At 32.9% G+C, this 14,271-nt stretch overlaps 1 long non-coding RNA gene across 1 annotated transcript in view; it reads left to right on the top strand.

Moving 5' to 3' along the window:
• Positions 1–1,985, top strand: part of LOC128929967 (uncharacterized) — a 35,337-nt gene extending 33,352 nt beyond the window's left edge. Inside the window, exon 2 of the long non-coding RNA XR_008477373.2 lies at positions 1,146–1,985. This is a non-coding gene — a long non-coding RNA (uncharacterized LOC128929967). The remainder of the gene's footprint in view (positions 1–1,145) is intronic.
• Positions 1,986–14,271: the final 12,286 nt, after the last annotated feature.

Raw genomic sequence — 14,271 nt, 5'->3', positions numbered from 1 at the left:
AAGGCAAGCAACACGTATTTAAAAATTTACGTATCAAATGGGCATAACTATTCTTTAAATCTGTTGTCTATGGTCTATGTTTTGATTTAATCTTTCTATTCGTCTTTCTATCTTCCTACCTGTCATAAGCAAGATGCCTGTTCGTGTCATGGTGCCAGATGTTGAGTGGGACTTCCTTGTTGTTTGACCTTTCCTTTCTCGTATCTACCCCTCTAGGTTTTGCCTCTTGCTGTACGGTCAAGGTCTCTAATTTATCCTTGAACCTTCAGTGTCTACAGTGTCTGTCATACAGTAAATGTTCAGTACATTGACTAAGTTGAAAATTTTTAAACTCTATTTTATATCTAATGAACAACACTACTACATAAAATGCTTCGATTATATTTTCAATTAATCATTACATGTGTTCTTTAATATTATAATTCTAATAATATTGACTACATCTTTTTCATTTTGTTAAATGAAATAAATTTCTTTTTTTCTCTATAAGATCCACATCCACATTGAAATCTCAAGACATTATGCTAGCATGAATACCCATGCTTTAAGTTTTGAAGTATTGCATAGTTTATTTCTTTAGTTAATTACCTATTCATTGAGGTAATATCAGATGTATTAGTAAGGGCTCTTTAGGGTCCTCAAATCAACTTAAAAAAACAAAAAAAAAAGATTTATAGTTTCATGTAATTAAAATTCTAGGAGTAAATCAGGCATACTTCAGACACACTTGGATCCAGGGTGTCAAATTACATCATTTACAATCAATCCTCACCACTCTGCCAACCCATCTTTTCTCTCTTTTTCTTCTGCCATCCTATTCCTCATTCTTCAGCCTTTCATATGTTGGTCAAGCTCCTGCTACAGAGTGTTTCCTTTAGGTATATAGTAATAGGCAGTATTATATTGGAATCATAATATTCATATATAAAATTTCTACTCAATCTAACATTGTATTGGGAGCACAATTTAGTTAAAACTATACTATGAGAATTTCTTCATATCACTAAATATTTTTTAAAAAATTTAAAACTCATTTTATAAATTATTGTCTTTTAAATTTAATTTAAAAAACTTTCATATTGAAGAAGCATTACTTTTTAAAATTACAATGCCCTGATTAACTATGGTTTCTTCCTGACTTACAGGTATTTTTGTTTCAATGAAGAAGTTTAAGAAGAATATAAAGGCTGAAGACTAATGATATGCTATTCTTTGTACATGAAAATGGCAGTCCTGACCTGCCATAAGTCTGGGCACTTATGGCTGTGATAGATTTTTCTGGGTCCGTCTGCCTTTCCTTCCAGGCACCCCAGGCTTCTCAGGACAAACAGCGTAATCAGTGACCTCAGAACAGAGCAACGCTAATGAGGATGACCCTGACCCCAGGAGAAGAGTGTTCTGACCCTCTGACCCAAATAAAAATAGAAAAGCTTGGGCAGTACATTTAAGAGTAACTTTGGGATTAATTATATGAGTATAAAGATAAATGAGAAAATAAATTCTACTCACAAGTAGGAAGACTTAGATAATTGTGTAATATTTGAAACATAAAACTTAAACTGAAAACTATTACACTGGTAAATTGAATTACATTATCATTCCTTTTAACTAACATCAGAATTACCTTTCCTTTAATGTTTCCTTAGTTAATAAGAACCAAATCTTATTATAATAATTAAAGCTACTAGAAAATGCTTTAAGCCTTTTTCTTTTTCAAAAATGCATTTATTAGGTCAATTTGAAGAATATACTAAAATTGTACTTTCTTTAGAAATTTTGAAATACCATTTTTATCAATTGATGTATATTTAGATTATAACTGAGTAGTATCAAAGAATTCTTTTTCACTAGATGTTATGAAGACCCACTTTAATCTGTAATTAGGCACCTACCATGCAGCTTATCTCTATTAATGCTGGTAATTCTGAATTCCTATCTTTAATTTGTATTACTACAAAGCTTGCATAATAAATTCATTAATACATTAATTATTTGATGATGCATGAAAGGTGTATTAATGGCAGAAATTGAAAAAGTGATATACCTAGATACAAATTAAGGAAAAACATACAGAATAAAGTTATAGTTCAGATTTGTTTTTACTTTGGTAATAGGTAAGGTTAATTTTCATGATAAATCATAAGCATTTACATGCAACATATTTTTTGGCCATTGAAATAAAGGGAGCTGTGAGTTGGTCTGAGGGGAGAAAACATGATTTGTATTTTATTCTTTTAGAAAATAAAACAAGCCACGCACGGTGGCCCACACCTGAACCCCAGCACTTTGGGAGGCCAAGGTGAGTAGATCACCTGAGTTCAGGAATTCAAAATCAACCTGGGCAACATGGTGAAACCCCATCTCTACTAAAAATACAAAATTGGCCAGGTGTTGTGGTGTGTGCCTGTAATCCCAGCTACTTGGGAGGCAAAGGCAGCATTGCTTCAACCTGGGAGACATAGGTTTTAGTGAGCCAAGGTTGAGCCACTGGACTCCAGCCTGGGCGACAAGAGCAAAACTTCATCTCACAGAAAAAAAAGAGTAAGCAAAATTAAAAAAAAAGAAACAATTTGAGGGTGGTCAGGTTGGTTAATGAGTACAAAATATAATTAGAAAGAATGAATAAGACTTACAAATTTGATAGCACAATAGGGTGCCTATTGTTAATAATAACTTTACATTTTAAAGTAACTTAAAGACTATAATTGGATTGTTTGTAACTCAGGGATAAATTCTTGAACTGATGGATACTTTATTCACCATGATGTGCTTATTTCACATTGCACAACCATATCAAAACATCTCTGTACCCCATAAATACATACACCTGCTACATAGCCACAGACATTTTAAAAATAAATAAATAAAACCACTATCCCAATGAATCCTGGTTGTACCACCCAATGGATCTACTAGTTGTACAGATTTTTTTTTCCTGAAAAATGGCATCTTTGATTCTGGGTTGCCTAACAGTATATGAATACGTGGCACTTTGTGACCGCAGGCATCAACTTTCAGATAAGACATAAAACCAGAGTCCTGGTACTTTCTGGAAGAGTGAAGATGCTATCTCCAGTGTCCTGGACAAATTTCAATTTGGGTAATTGCGTTCTGCTTCCTTTAAAAGCCCTGGTTGGTTCAGTTCGATGAGGAGCTCTTCACTTCCTGCCTGAACAGTTACAGAATACGGCTGTGCTCTGGGAAATGGTTGCTGGGTTTGTTCTTTAGATGGGTGAATGCCAACACTGCCACACACACACACGCACACACACATGCACACGCACACCCACACACACAAATATATGAGTGATGAATTGAAATCTCCATATGAAAGACATGCTTCTGCACATTTTTACATTTTCATAAAACTTGATCCTATTGTATCACTGATACCATGGAAAAGGATCCTTTTTTGTTAGTATACACAATTATTCCAGTTATTGAAGACAATAATTTATTAATTTAAAATTAAATTATAACTAAAGTCATAATACACAAAATAAAAGAATAATTACAAGAGAGGAAATGTGTTGGATGCCCCATCTTGTGGCTTTAGCAGTAGCCCAACTGATAAACACATTACTGTGACTTACATTAAGGAAGCTTCAACACATGTGCGGCAATTTTTAAAGGAGATTTCCAGTAACCTCTAACTACTCCAGGTTACTATTGACAATAAGAGGAGTAGGATTTTAGAAGTCTCCCCAAAGAGTGTAATAGCAGGATTTAGTTCCTAGTGGATTACAGCCCGCATTACGAAACTGCTGCACATTTGGCACAATTATGCACCACTGGCAGCCTTTTCTCAAAGGAAGCCTCATGTTAAATGAACACTTAGAATCATTTTGGAACTCATGCATCTTGCAGCTAATACCGTGCTAAGTTAAGCAGCTAACACTATGCCCATCAGGAAGAGAGAGAATATCAGGGCTGCAATGTCATCAGTCCTTTCCCCTTAAAAGCTTTGATTTCATTAAAAGTGACCTGTCACTTATTTAGAAAATAAGATACTCTTTAAAAATGTGCTGAATAGGACAGAAGAGCATTCACTACATAAATTACTGTCTTTTGTATTGTTGTTTTTAGAATTTCCAAGGATTATTCAGCTTGGCTGTTTCTGTCTTTTGGTGTACAATGAAGCCAGAGTAGAAGATATTCAGTGGTCACCAAAGGGTTGAGCAATACACCTTTGCAGTAAGATGTACTGGCCATCACTCTCCACTGTGCAGTGGGGATGGTAAATTGGAAACCTCAAAAACAAAATTCAGGCTTCAACTCTCTTCTAGAACTAAACATTTGGGAAACTGAATATCAAAGGATAAACATGGCTTTATTTCATAGTGTCACCACTGTCACCACATAAAGGTGCTTTAAAAACTCTGCCACAAATATTTTACAAAAAAAATTCAATCACACAACCATATGTCATGAATTCTAACCCCAGCCACTTCAAATTAATACCTGTTTGAAACATGGTATAAAACGTGAATCAAGCAAGTAAGACTCCTCCAAAGAAAACCAATTAGGCAAAGCTCAAATAGACTATTTCTTATCAAAAAGCCTCTGGAGCTACTACTCAGGGATGATTTATTTAAATTATTTTTTAAATAATTTATTTTCACTCAATTCACTGTGCCCTGAACTCAGTTTTCCCACAGTAAAATTAAGAAAGAACAAGTGACAACAAGGGCTACCAGCACTAAACCTATAATTATTAGTGAAAAATTATAGCATTAAAAATTTCAAAAACCACAGCAACCTTTAAATTTCAGATTTTACTTTTTTTTTAGAAAGTAAAATAATGTTGACCACCATAGTTTGTTTTTTTTCCTGTGTTTGTGTATCAGTTTTGCAAATACAGAGTTGGAACTGTCATGTAGGTTTGGATGTGTTATACTCACAGGTTTCAAATATCCATGTAGATTATCAGTCTATGCCTCAACTATTAACTTAACTATTCAACAAGAATAGCATTATTTCATAGACATAGATAAAAAGCAAGGTTGAACTTTATATTTTGACAGATTCTGAGTGCATCACTATTATTATTTTTCAGAGACAGCTGCTCTCTATCATGCAGGCTGCAGTGCAGTGGCATAGTCAATGCTCACTGCAGCCTCAAATCCCAGGCTTAAGTAATTATCCCACAATTATTTGCTTTTCTCTTATATTCTATTAATTTTTAAAATATAGACTGAAAATTATAAGCAGGTTTTATGTTTTTATATTTTTTCATAATTTCTGCCATAATTTATGTTCATTATTTTGATTTGAAACTTTTGTTTTAACCATTAATTTTTTTGTTGCTTTCTTCACATAACCTCTTTCCAAATTATAAAACATAAATGTATATCACTGCAATTACAAAACATTCTAAATATTAAGAAGTTAACAAAATAATAAAGAAAACTTTTTTGTTTGTTTGTTTAGACAAGGCTGCAGTGAACCCTGCTTGCAACACTGCATTCCAACTTCACTGTGCCACACAGGTTGGAATGCAGTGGTGCAAATACGGTTCACTGTGACCTTGACCTCCTGAGCTCAAGTGAGCCTCCTGCCTCAGCCTTCCTAGTAAAGCTAGGACCACAGATGCATGCCACTGTGCCTGGCTAAGTTTTAAATTTTTTCTATAGACAGGGTCTCATCATGTTGCCTAGGCTGGTGAACTTCTGATCTCAAGTAATCCTACTGCCTCAGCCTCCCAATTTGGGATTATAGGTATGAGCCACTGTGCCTGGCCCAAAAGTCCATTTTTAAATCTTTTTACCCCCATTAAGTAAACACCTTGCAGTTTAAAGTTTACATGTATTTTCACATGTTTCATATATTTATTTTATATGCATGCATGTACATTTTTATATAAACAGACTTACTCTGTACTTATGATTTTAAAACTATAAATATGTTTTGAAGATTCCACATGATTGTATGGACATCTAACTTATTTTTTAAACCATTGCCTAGTATTAGGTTATAGTTACAGTATAGGTGTAAATATAGTATTTATTTTCAATTATTTCATGATAGACACTTAAAATTTTGATAATTACTAAATTGCCCTAACCAAATCTGTGTTAACTAGTAGTTCCATTCTCCAGTATATAAGAATGCAAGTTTTTTCATCAACTATCCCACTGAATATTAATCTTTTATATTTTCTCTAAACTCAAAAGCAAAAAATGATTATATTTTTGTTTTACTTCTTAAGTTTTTATTGCTAATAGAACAGGGCAGATATTTTTATATGGCATATATATGGCATATATATATATATATGTTTGAGCTGCTAATTCATATACATTTAATATACATTTTTAAAACCATTAAAAATTAATCCATATATATGTATCTAAATAAGATAAATATGTAGTGTACCTTTACTCCTTCTGTTCCTTAATTTAATTCCTATTAAGAAAGAAGTTTTCTTAAAATGTAAGACAATTTTCCTTGGGAAAAGATTTATGACAACGTTTAAGTTATGGTAACTGCTTAATTATTGTGGTTTGAATGATCAATCAGCAACTTATGAGTTAATGCTTTAGATAATATACTATATGCATATAATTAAACTAATTAGTATACCATTCACTGACTTAAATTTGAATTTTGCATTTTCATTAATCTAAAAACTTTTCCTCACCTGAGAAGAGAAAGTAGAAATGCAGGTTAGTATGCAAGATGATGCTGAGAAGTGAAAGAGAGAGGGAAAAAAAAGGCAAGGTGAAGGAATAATTAAAAGGAACAGAGGAAAAGAGAGAATAAGGGAAAAACTATTGAAGGAAGATGAGGACATATTTATTGTTTCCTTAAAAACTAGGTTTAGAATTAGAAGATCTGGTATAAAAAGGTATTTTCGACTCAGGTTAGATCCTGTTTTAGATTTCATTTTCCAAATAAGACTACCAAAATATTTGTAGTTCTACTTGCTCTTCTAGAACCTCTCAACTCCCTACTAAGAGTTAGATTCTGGTTTCCCACCCCTTGAAAAGGGGCAGGTCTTTGTGACTGCCTCAATGAATAGAATTCAGCAGAAGTAACAAGGTGTGACTTGCAATGCTAGGTTGAAAAAGGTAATTTAACTTCTGCTTGGTCTCTCTCAGGAACTCCAAGACAGTAAGTAAGAAATCTGGACACCCTAAAGCCATCATCCCTAGATACCACATGGAATTAGAGGAAGATATCCAAGGAATCTTAGCTATTTTAGACCCCATAAAACAGACATGTCAGTGGGTAAAGCTACCCTGGCTGAAGCTGACTGGAGTAGAACTGTCCTTTCCACAGATCTCTGCCCAAATTGCAGATTATGAGTAAAATAAATGGTGTAGTTTAAGTCAGTAAATTTAAGGGTGGCTTGTCATGCAGAAATGCATAAAAGAAATAGATACTGCAGGCCAGATAGGAGATAGTGCTATAACCAAAAACCTAAAACATATGGGAGTGGTTTGGAAAAATGTAGTCATCAGAAGAAACTTAAGGAAAGTGCTATTGAAAGAATAAAAGGCCACCAGGAAATGGTTAGCAGAAAACTAACCTTCAAGATGGTTATCAGTAAGGGTTTGAAGGAGAATGAGAAAAACATAATTTGAAACCTAGAAAAAGCACTTCAATGATTATGTAGTGGCAGAAAATTTAGCAATGCCATCACCTGAGGAAATATTGCAGATAAAAAATATACCTAATGAACTGGAATATTTATCTAAGGAGACTTTGTAGCAGAGTGTCAGTGGGATCCTATGGGTTCAATTAAGTATCTATAGGTAAAATGTGAGAAAGTAAAGATATAGGCTTAAGAAAAATTCCCTTAGTATGATGAAGTCCAAATTTACTGGAATTGAAAATAAAAGTTTTTCTCAATTCCCATACTCTCCAGAGGGCAGACACAGAGATCAAATCCAAACAGCTGTCAGGAAAACCATGATCTAAATATGAAGCCAAGGTGTCACTGCAAAACTCATTGCTAAAACCTCAGAAAGATTTAAAATAGCATATCAAACAGAGTAAAGTTCCTCTAAGGATCTTAAGGGTGTGCTCCATAGCTACTCCTTGTTAAATGACAAGGCTTTTAAGAATTTTAAATGTCTCACCCCACAGCAGCCTTACAGAAATAACCAAGTTGAAAAAAGACTACATTTAAAAAATGTGTGTATGAGGCTTTTGTTTAATCGAATAAACTCCAGTGAGATTTGTAGGAAACCCACACAAATTTTAAGGGAATTCTACTGTTGGAAGCCTTGTCTGCTTGAATAAAAGAGATAAACTACAAATTAAAAACACTATGGAACCCTAAACTACTATGGCTGGCTGAAAAAATTACTCTTTCTTGCATTATGGAAAATGACGATGATCCAGATGGTAAAAACAAGAGCCCAACATGAGAGAGAATCATTTTAGAAAGTGAGCTGAATTGTAGTTGAGAGACTGTCAACATGTGTCCTCTAAGATTTCAGAGTAACCAAAAATGTCTCAAACTATTTGTAAGTAGCTGATTTGGAAAGAATGAAAATAAACCTGAGCAAACTTGGCATGATTTCAAAGACAATTCATATTACTTACATGTCCTATAAATATTAATAACCTAGGTTGGAGGATATTAGACTACTATATTTGGTCCTTTTCTTGAGGTCAAAGGACAAGTGTAGATGCCAGATCTGTGTGTGTGTGTGTGTGTGTGTGTGCCTGTATGTGTGTGTTTAAGGATGGAATTTCTCCCACATGAAATGTATCCTTACTAAACTATATTATGAAGAGATCATTCCTGAGGCAGAAAATCAAGACTCAAGAAGTGCATGAGTGAGTGACTGCATAGAGGGAAGATTCTCCTCCCTTTGGGCTATAGTTAATTTGGCCTAGACTGAAGCTCAGAGGTGCCCAGAGCTCTAACAGTGGTAGTATTCTTGGGAATGAATTATTCCTTCAGGTGGTAAAGTTGAGCTTTCCCTTCTGATAGTTGGAACAATATGCTTCTGGCTCCTTGAAGTCAGGGATCATTCTACAGATAGCACTGAACTTTGGAGCCTATTCACTATTGTTTTCTATTTTGAGCTTCCCTTTTACTTTTTTTTTCAAACCTTCGGCAAAGTTTAATTAAGTTATTGCCTGATGTTTGTTCTACTGAGCCTTTGTGAAATTAAGAAAAATACCTATTTCATGCTTTTAGAGAAGTAGATAGCAAGATGTCAGTATTTGATACCAAGTAGAAGATGGCAGTACACATTTCTAGTGAGAGCAGTACCTAGATCAGCCCTCTTATGAGGTTTATCAGAGATAAGTGAGGCATCCTGGTAACATGATGCAAAGACTGGGACTAAATAATTCAGGGGGTAGGGAGAGGGGCTCCTATAATCAAATATGATTAAGCCGCACTCTAAGAAGGCTAATTTACATCAATAAAGCTGCTGTGGCATCTTTCCATTATAATGTGAATAGTAAATAACAGTTTAACACATCAATTATTATGTGTTTCACCAGGTATAATAACAACACCCTTATGTCTACCAGTATTCTATTAAAAAGAGTAGTTTACAACCAGATAACAAATAACAAAGTGGCAGAAGTAAGTCCCTACTTATCAATAATAACATTGAATGTAAATGGACCAAATTCTCCAATCAAAAGACATAGAGTGGCTGCATGATGAAAAAAACAAGACCCAGTGATCTGTGGCCTACAGAAAACACATTTCACCTATAAAGATACACATAGACTGAAAATAAAGGGTTGGAAACTAATGTTTCATGCCAATGGAAATAGAGAAAAAGAACAGGAGTAGCTATACTTATATCTGACAAAATAGATTTCAAAACAAAAAACTGTAAGAAGAGACAAAGAAGGTTATTACATAATTATAAAGGGGTTGATTCAGCAAGAGAATATAATGATTGTAAATATATTGGCACCAGACAGTATAGCACCCAGATATATAAAGAAAATATTGTTAGAGCCAAAGAGAGACATAGATCCCAAAACAATAATTGTTGCTGGCTTTGATGACACCATTTTAACAGTGAACAGATCTCCCAGACAGAAAATCAATAAAGATATGTTGGACTTAACCTGCACTCTACAGCAAATGGACCTAATTGATATTTATAGAACACTTAATCCAATGACTGCAGAATACACATTTTTCTCCTCAGCACATGGATCATTCTCAAAGATGAACCATATATTAGGTCACAAAAGAAGTCTAAAAACATTCAGAAAAATTGAAAAAAAATATCAAGCATCTTTGCTGACCACAGTGGAATAAAACTAGAAATCAATAACGAGGAAATTTGGAAACTATACAAACACACGAAAATTAAACAATATGCTTCTAAATGACCAGTGGGTCAATGAAGAAATTAAAAAGAAAATTTTAAAATATCGAATGGTAATGGAAATGTAAAATATAAAAAACTATGAGATACAGAGAAAGCAATACTAAGAGAGACATTTATAACTATAAAGCACGTACATCAAAAATGAAAAAAAAACTTTAAATAACCTAATGATACATCTTAAAGAACTAGAAAAGCAAGAACGAACTGAACCTAAAATGTGTAGAAGAAAAGAAATAATAAAGATCAAAAAAGAAATTAGTGAAATTCAAATGAAGAAAATGATACAAAAGATAATTGAAACAAAAAGTTGGTGAGAAAGGAGGCATTACAACTGATAACGCAGAATTTCAAAGGATTGTTAGGGGCAACTGTCAGCAACTATATGCCAATAAACTGGAAAGTCTAAAATAAATGAATAAATTGATAGACATACACAACCTACCAAGATTGAACTGTAAAATAACCCAAAACCATAATAGACCAAAGACAAATAATGATATCAAGACCATAATTAAAAATCGTTTAATAAAGAAAAGCCTGAGATCCAATGGATTCACTACTAAATTCTACCAAATATTTAAACAAGAACTAATACCAGTCCTACCCAAACTGTTTCAAAAACTAGAGAGGGAGGAAATACTTTCAAATGTACTCTATGAGGCCAGTATTACCCTTATACCAAAATCAGACAAAGACACATTAAAAAAAAAAAAAACAAAACAGAAAGAAAGAAAAAAAAAAATGACATGACAATATCTATGATAAATAATGATGCAAAAATTATCAATAAAATACTAGCAAATCAAGTCCAACAAAACATTAGAAAGATCATTCCTCATGACCAAGTGGGATTTACCTCAGTGATGCAGAGATGGGTCAATATATGCAAATCAATCAAGATGATATATCAACAAAATGAAAGACAAAAACCATATCATCATTTCAATTGGTGCTGGAAAAGCATTTAATAAAACTCAACATTCCTTCATGATTAAAAAAACGTCTCAATAAATTGGGTTTAGAAGAAACATACCTCAACATAATAAAAGCCATATTTGACAGACCAACAGGTAGTATCATATGGAATGTGGAAAAACTTCAACCCTTTCCTCTAAGATCTGGAACATGACAAGGATGCTCACTTTTACCACTGTTATTCAAGATAGCTCTGGAAATCCTAGCTAGAGTAACCAGAAAAAGAAAGAAAGAAAGAAAGAGCACCCAAATTGAAAAGGAAGAATTCAAATTATCCTTGTTTGCTGATAATATGATCTTACATTTGGAGAAAGCTAAAGACTTCACACACACACACACACACACACAAACCTGCTAGAACTAATAAACAAATTCAGTAAAGTTGCAAGATACAAAATCAACATACAAAAATCAGTAGCATTTGTATATGCCAATAGTGAACAATTGAAAAAGCAATTTAGAAAATAATCTCATTTATGATAACCACAAATAAAATTAAATATCTATGAACTAACCAAAGAAGTGAAAGATCTCTACAATGAAAACTACAAAACATTCATGAAAGAAACTGAAGTGGACACAGAAAATATTTAATGACATTCCATATTCATGGATTAGAAGAATCAATTCTGTTAAAATGTTCATACTACCCAAAGCAACCTACAGATTTGGTGCAAGCTCTATCAAATACCATTGACATTCTTCATGGAAATAGAGAACACAATCCTAAAATTTATATGGATTATAAAAGACCTCAAATAGCCAAAGCTATTTTGAGAAAAAAGAAAAAAAACTGGAAGAATACATTACCTAACCTCAAATAATACTATAGAGCCATAGTCACCCAAACTCCGTGGTATTGGCATAAAATCAGATATATAGAGCAATGGAACAGAATAGAGAATCCAGACACAAATCCACAAACCTATGAGAAACTTACTTTCAACAAAGTTACCAAGAACATCTATCAGGGAAAAGACAGTCTCTTTAATAAATGATACTGGGAAAACTGGATATTTAAATGCAGAATAATGAAGCTTGACCCCTATCTCTTGCCTTATACAAAAATTAAATCAAAATAGATAAAAGACTTAAATCTAAGACCTTATGAAACTATTACTAGAAAACATTGGAGAAATTCTCTGGAACGCTGGTCTGGGCAAAAATTTCTTAAGTAATACCCAACAAACACAGGCAACCAAAACAAAAATGGACAACTGGGATAACATGAAGTTAAAAGCTTCTGCAGAGCAAAGGATACAAAAAACAAAGTAAAGATACAATTCACAGAATGGTAGAAGATATTCATAAACTACTCATCTGACAGGGGATTAATAACCAGAATATATAAGAAGTTCAAACAACTCTATAGGAAAAAAAAATCTAATAATCTGATTTTAAAAAGGGCAAAGGATCTCAATTCACATTTCTCAAAATAAGACATACAAATTGCAAACAAGCATACGAAAAGGTGTTCAACATCATTGTACATAAGAGAAATGAAAATCAAAACTACAATGAGATATAATTTCACCCGAGGATGTGGAGAAAAGGAATTCCTCATATACTGTTGGTGGGAATGTAAATTAGTACAACCACTATGGAGAACACTTTGAAAGTTCCTAAAAAAACTAAAAATAGAGCTATCACACAATCCAACAATCTCACTGCTGGTATATACCCAAAATTAAGGAAATTAGTATATTGAAAAGATATCTGTACTTCCATGTTTATTGTTCACAATAGCTAAGATTTGGAAGCAACCTAAGTGTCCATCAACTGATGAATGGATAAAGAAAATGTTATACATATACACAATAGAGTATTATTCATCATCAAAAGGAATGAATTTCTGTCATTTGCTACAACATGAATGGAACTGGAGTCATTATGTTAAGTTAAACAAGCTAGGCTCAGAAAGACAAATATCACATGTTCTCACTTATTTGTGGAACTAAAAATCAACACAATTGAACTCATGGGGATAGAGAATAGAAGGATGGTTATCAGAGGTTGGGATAGTATATGGGGAGGGGGAGGAGGATTGCTGATGAGTACATAAAAATATAGTTAGAAAGAATGAATCAGACCTAATATTTGATAATACAACAGAGGGATTGTAGTTAATAATAATTTAATTGTACATTTTAAAATAATGAAAAGAGTATAATTGGATTGTTTGTAACACAAAGGATAAATGCTTTAGGGGACAGATACTCAATTTTCCATGATGTGACTATTACACATTGCATACCTGTATCAAAATATCTATTACCCCATAAATATATACACTTACTATGTACCCACAAAAAATAAAAATTTTAAAATAAAAAAAGAAATATGTATGTCATGGAATTCATGTGGTAGTTAAATAAAATTCTGTGAATCTACTAGTCCAGTGGAGGCCTTCTTTTCTATCTGGAAATTAAAATAAGTCTCATAAGAAGTTGAATGTAATAAAAACACAGAGCATTAGGGAGAAAATATAGGTAAGGTTGCTTTTTTTTTCTATCATTAGGTTTTAACATAATTCGTAAAGTGCAAAGGTGAGATGAACTAGCAAGGGGGGAAGATTAATTTGACTTCCACCAGATTAAAAAAATTTGATGTTAAAAATTGAAAAAAGAATATTAAAATAGAAAACAAATTAACAAAAAAGTGTTTAATGGCTAAATATATACAACTAAAATAAGCCTCAATATAAATATTTAATAAAGTATAAAAAAGATCAATCTCACTAATAACAAAGTGAATATCAAAATGCTCTCACTGCAACTATTGTATTGGAAAATCCCATTGTTGAATAGAGTTTGAAGATACTGAAGCTTTCTTACTTTCATGGAATGAGCACAAACTGGTGAAAACTTTCCAGACTCTTAAGATATTCTAGAATCTAAAGAATCATTTGATAACTTATAAGAAAAACTGAAAAATAGCACATGATTGATCCAACATTTCACTTGAAAGAATGTAC

The sequence above is a fragment of the Callithrix jacchus genome, chromosome 17 (genome assembly GCF_049354715.1).
Source record: "Callithrix jacchus isolate 240 chromosome 17, calJac240_pri, whole genome shotgun sequence".
Lineage (NCBI taxonomy): Eukaryota > Metazoa > Chordata > Mammalia > Primates > Cebidae > Callithrix > Callithrix jacchus.
This window is presented reverse-complemented; position numbering and strand designations above follow the sequence as displayed.